Genomic DNA, 6,000 nt, shown 5'->3' on the forward strand with positions numbered 1-6,000 from the left:
GCCTTCTACTTTGCTTCTTTCTGTTTACATTCTACATATCATCCCATACTCAACACATGGTAAGAATGATCTAATTACTTTAGTCAGACACCTTAAAATCCATTGACATTGCTTGTGTACAACCTACCTGAATAGTTACTGTATTGCAGGTATCCCAGTAGTTACCAGTACACACAAGCAAGAAGCACTTTCCTCAATATTTTCACGCCGGATTCAAGTTAGATTTTTACCGTTTGGTTTTACTTTGGCAATTAGTTACGAGTATTGCTTATTTACATATTCTCGTTGTTCTTTTGACAGCCTGGTGTTCGTATAGTGTCCATATCTTCCAAGGAATAGATCCTCTGTTTTTATTCAGACAGAGGGTTACATTGTTAGGAAGAATTTGTCCACTACACTACAGGCTCAAGTACGCAGTAACTTCTGACACCTTCGAAGGTTCTCTAGGAGTTTTATCATGGACACCTGGGCTTGAGAGTCACACAGGGTTTTTCTTTTGCCGTTTCCTTGTCAGGTTTTTCCACGACAGGGGCATGGCTCCTACTCTTCTGTTACAAGGGGTTTGGCCCGCATTCTTAAAGACTTGGAGCATTTTTGTCTGAATCTCTCCCATTCAGCCAGTGGTGAAGCATATTTTGTCGGGCAACTTACGCGTTCTAAGTAGGAACTCAAAGAGGACGGCGACCTGCGATGCCTTTTCTTCATTCGTCGTGAAGACGAAGATGAGTGGTGAGATCCACTCCTAGATGGAGATCTTTTAGCTTTCTTTCAACGAGGAGAGTAGCCACTCGACTAGTCAGAGGATAGCTTTTTAGACAAAATCGTCTACCTGCAGCTAACTTCCCTTTATGTTCTTTCAGGGCTTTCACTTTCATCAAAAGGCAGGATCCACACTCTGATGTCTTATGATCGGATCCTAACAGCACCTGATGCGGGGGGGTCGTAAGGAACATCTTCGCCCTGCAGTCGTGACATTTTGTAAACCCTGATCTTGGAATCGACAATGCCAACGAAGATACCATAGTTTACTCGAAGGTACCGAAGTGTGCCAATCTTCCGAAACGATAGCTTCAGTTCAGTTTTTACGCGAGAGCTAATGGTCACTGCATGTTGTATATGTACCAGTGGTGATGTCGACATCGGGACGGAGGCCCTTGAGGGACATTCAGTCGACCAGCATCGATGTGCAGCGCCCCTTGCTGAAATGTTTTTCCAAAGCAGCTAAAGCTGGATATGGATATATCAAGAGATGAGGAATACGTGGGAGGACACAAACCATTCGAAATGGGACATCTGCCGGAAACTGTGAAAAAGAGGGCCACAGATACTATCTACATGGCATTGCTCGATATGAGCAGCATATTTGATATAGTACATAGAACCCTACTATGAAAATAAATGCTAGAATTGTCAGTTCCTCTCAAACTGGTTCAACTAATGGCTAACCTACACAAGAACACAATTAAGATCAGGCTGACCAAAGAGGGCAGTGTGTCAGGCCCAGCTCAGACATTTGTCGGTATCAGACAGGGCTGTGTCCTGGCACCTGCCCTCTCTAATGTCAACCTTAGTGATTTAGAAAAACTATGGACAAAGGCAATAACTTTCCCAGTTAACCTGGGCCACGTAAAGTTAAATTGCCTGACATTCGCTGAGGATTTGGTCTTTTTTTGGCAAAATCCCCTTGTGCCTCCAAAGAAAGTTAAATCTATTTTTCCATTATTCCATCGAGAATAATCTCCCGGTTAATGGGGAGAAGCCCAAGGTCGTTATTTTTCAAACAAGTCAAAACTGAAAGTGATGCATTGGAAGGTGGGGGAATACAGTCAGAACAGGGCATATGCGATACGCTATCTGGGTTCTAACTTAAGGAACACTCGCTCTCTGACACTTTTTAAGAGCAGCCTCAGAAAGCAATCCAGACCCCAGATCATCCAGATGAAAAGGCTTAACTCAAACCTTAGTGAGTTGTCCCATTAATCAAATACTAACTAGCTAAAGGGGAGCCTTCAATTCTTTAGGGTTTAGATAGGACTATTCTTGACCTGGGTTCTGTGAAGAATATGATGGGATTTATGATGGGATTTCCCCCAGGAACCTGGTCTGGGACCCTTGTCATGTAGCCAGGGAAAGGCTGGCCACTTTCTGAGGATTATTCAGATGTGGATGATGTCGTGGATTATGATACTGAGAGTTCTGAGGGGGTGGGAGGCGAACAATGTAATTGTGGGGCTAATTGTTTGTTAGTGGTCGTCATAAATTGTAGGGAAAATGTTCGATGATATTAAAAAAAAAATCTAAGGAACAATTTACCTCCTTTTTGTAACCTAGAAGAGCATGGGTAGCTTGATGCCAGGAGCTACTTTTGATTGATTGCCTAGTCCAAATTACGCTATACAAACATACCTATGTACCATGAACTTTCTGTGTTTGGGAATGTGTACAGAGGAGTATTGTGACACTCCTAGAAGACATGTAAAGCATAAGGAGCACACATAGTCTGCATCCAATGGGTAAATTGGGTTTACAGAATTCTATGTATAGCTGAAACACGTGAAGCAATGAGCGGGATACAAATAAAATATCAATATCAATAGCTCCTCGCTCCTCAGGTGTAACTTCTGTTTTGCATAATGTCTTGTCTAAACAATACACCCTGCTAATTACTGAGGAGACCAATACATATAATGGACGTTGAATGCATAACATTGTACTAATCAAAATGATCTACTATTTTCCTGAAACGCAACTACTGATGTTGCTATCTACCTCGTATGTCACGTATGTAATGCTTAGAGGGTTTGACAGAAAATTGACAATTAAGCTGAAAAACAGATGGTCACTATTCCCAAGAAATGCTCTCCTCCTGTTGGGGGTTGCCTACCATGGCCATCAGGCAAGCACCCCTGGTGATATCCTTTACAGCAGCACACGACAGGCCCAGTGCCTGTGGGGGTTTGGGGCCTGGCCTGGACATCCGGCAGGTCCCTGCTTGGTACTATATGGCATCAGCGCCCGTGGGCGTGGGGGCACAGCCAGCCTTGACCCTGACCATGCGGGCCTCTGCCACCGTGCTGGCACGAGGGTCCCACGTCATCAGGGCATGCTGGCCTGGGCCTCCCACCTGGAATGAGACACGGGATCCGGCGCTCCTGTTGTGGAGTATGCTGCCGTTCTAATGCACGTGCCTGCAGGGCTCCCTTTTATTAGCTTGGCTTAAAAGGGTAATGCAAGGGGGGGGAGGGACACATCCCCTAAAAGGGGCAATACACACAGGAGGGTTCACCACCTCACACCCCCTAATCCGGGAGCATCAAAGGGCACCACGTTTTTTTCGACATGGTCGAAAAAAAACAACGAAAAATGTATTAATTTATTTGGGGGGCGGGGTTCCTCCCCAACACCCCCTGCCCTATTGTTTTTTTTACTATTCTCGACCCCCCAAACCCTTTATATGCCATTCCCCCCCTATATTTTTCTATGTTTTTTGTGTGAAACGTGGTCGTTAAAAAACCCATCGGAAAAAATAGCCGTGACGAAAGAACGGTATACGGATGATATATGTCAAACTAAGACAAAACGTACGATAGAATACAACTGAATATATTAATTAAAGATGGGGCAATGAAATCGAATAGCATACTGTGCTGACTGACAGGGACACTCACAAACTGTTATGCAAGTAGGCAATACGTCAATATAATCGATCCAGCTGCCAAGACAGTATAATTTTGAAAAAAGCTGTTTCACAATTTACAACAATTGACTTCCTCCTTTAAAAGCACGGTCCTATGAGTCACCCACTACCTCTACAAACGTGCAAGCACAAAGTGTACATTCTTCTAACCCAAGTGTGCAAGATAAGGGCCAGGCGACTGTGCCAACCGTAGCAATGTTCTAATCAGGTCGGGTTGCACACAAAAGTGCCTTTTTATTAGTCAACGGGGCGACATGACAACTGTGGAACGCAAAGCCAAAAACGTCAATAGTCAACGGTCACCTCTTTTTATGTGGCACTGAACAATAACTGCCCTACCATGCACGAACTGAGCTGTTCTTAAACCCGTCTGTGTTACAATGTGGCCTGTAGGGCCTCAGAGTATCGGATTCGACCAGTCACACATTCTAGAAATCCCAGTGGAAGTAGCTCGCTAGCAGAAGTCATTTGCCAACAGACTCGCAAAACATTTCAAAGGCATATTAATGCAAAAGTGTACATTTCCACTTGCAAATCATAGTTTTTTTTTTAATATGATCCGCCAAAAGGTCGATAACTTTATCTATTTGCAGTAATCAGTCATTGACCCATCTCGGGCATGTGTAAACCAATATGACCAATGAGGTAGGTATATGTTTGCCTTAAAAAATCATAAAACCCGCACAAACAGAAAATGCAGCTGCCCTTGCACCTTTACATACTGTGTAGTGACCATATATTTGTTTGGGTGTACACCACTTGCAGCCAGTGTGCAAGCATTGAAAAGATGATGTTTGTGGTGTGTGCACTCCAGGTACCAAATAAATAGTATTTCAACCTTGATGTTCACTGTCCCAGAGCCGAATTCCGGTCACAAAATATCTAAGCACCGATTCTTCAGTTGACACAGATTTAACATGCAGTGACATGTTTCACATAGGAAGGCGAAGGCAGGGGGCAGGATGGGCAGGACAAATGGTCAAAGGAGCCTACAATTCAACTAGCAACAGTACGGCAAGATGTCTCACCAGAATGATAAGATCCTGTGGCGGACAGTAGGTGGTAGCAAGAGCAGGGTGTTGGTCATCAGAAGGTTTATGAGGGTGGACAGGGTTGTGGTTGGAGACTCAAGTCGGGAAGCACTGAGATTTCCTTTAGCTAGCGAAAGTGAGCAGTCAAAGGGAGAGGTGGGGGAGAGATCCCGACGTTGATCAAGTGGTGGTTAGACAGTTTTACGTTCAGGGTGCAGCACTTAATGTAGGGGGGGGCAGAGCGGTGTTCAACACAAGGTGGTGGTCTGGCCCAGAGTTCAACATGAGGATTGTGAAATCCTATAGCAAGCAAAGGGATGGTAAAACCCTTAGCAGATGGCCTTGTGTTAGGGCAGGCAGAATGGTGGTTAGAGCTTACAGTGGGTAGAGTTGCCTCTACGGTGGTAGGGTGATTGATTTGATCTATAGATGGGCAGAGGCTGGGATGCCCGCGAGGCTGCAGGGGAGAGATGTTTGTCTGGGAAGACGGATGACCAGGGGCATGCTTTGGGAGTTGGTGACGATACTAACAACTGGTCAAGGCGAAAGTCATAATTTCATGGGATCAGGGTGGAAAGTAGAGTGGAAGTTTAACTGCCTGGCTGACAGGGCAATTGTCTGACCTTGGGGTGGGCAGGGCGAGGGTTGGGCATATCCCATAAAGGACACTGATCTGAGACTCTGGAAGGACAGTTGCGCGGTTCGGGTGGGCTGGTTGCGTGCCAAGCGGTTGTGGAGGCCACCAGTGACGGGGTTTTCTGCTGACACTTGAGAAAGTGGTGATACTCACACTGACCTCCCCAGGATTTGCTCCTTTAGCCGATCTCGGGCGTGTTTACTGCCCTGCTTGACGTGCTCTCACCCAGAGCGAGTGCCTTGTCTGTGTCACCCAAGCGGTAATCTGTCGGCTAACGGACTGAGGTGATTCTTGATCGGGATCACTAGCTCAGCTCAACCCTGCTGCAGCTACCCGTGTGAGCAGCCTGAATGCGGAAATAGAGGAACAGGATCCTGTGACTGTCAGCGCAACAGGCGAATGGGAGCTAGAGGAAGATAGTCATTTCATCCAATCGTCGAGACCCTTGGGGGCGGATGTAATGAAGCATGGTGCGACGTTGGTTGGGGCGATCTGTTATGTAGCCTCTGGGAGGACGACATGTGCTGTCGCTGACGGATGCTCGGGTTTACGCTTTTGAAAAGCCAAGCGACTCCAGTCAGTGGCAGCGCTGCAGTTCACAGACCCGTTTCTTAGTCCCGGGCGCAGAGTTAAAG

At 46.0% G+C, this 6,000-nt stretch overlaps 1 protein-coding gene across 8 annotated transcripts in view; it reads right to left on the reverse strand.

Moving 5' to 3' along the window:
* Positions 1-5,735, reverse strand: part of GPD2 (glycerol-3-phosphate dehydrogenase 2) — a 2,458,594-nt gene extending 2,452,859 nt beyond the window's left edge. For 4 of the 8 annotated variants that reach the window (XM_069616409.1, XM_069616412.1, XM_069616410.1 and 1 more), the window contains exon 1: positions 5,525-5,735. The gene's annotated coding sequence lies outside the window, so the exon portion shown is untranslated. Of the gene's footprint in view, positions 1-5,518 lie in introns of all 8 variants that reach the window. The other 4 variants (XM_069616408.1, XM_069616417.1, XM_069616411.1 and 1 more) reach the window with 1 other exon arrangement.
* Positions 5,736-6,000: the final 265 nt, after the last annotated feature.

The sequence above is a fragment of the Ambystoma mexicanum genome, chromosome 9, assembly GCF_040938575.1.
Source record: "Ambystoma mexicanum isolate Mex_15411 chromosome 9, UKY_AmexF1_1, whole genome shotgun sequence".
Taxonomy (NCBI): domain Eukaryota; kingdom Metazoa; phylum Chordata; class Amphibia; order Caudata; family Ambystomatidae; genus Ambystoma; species Ambystoma mexicanum.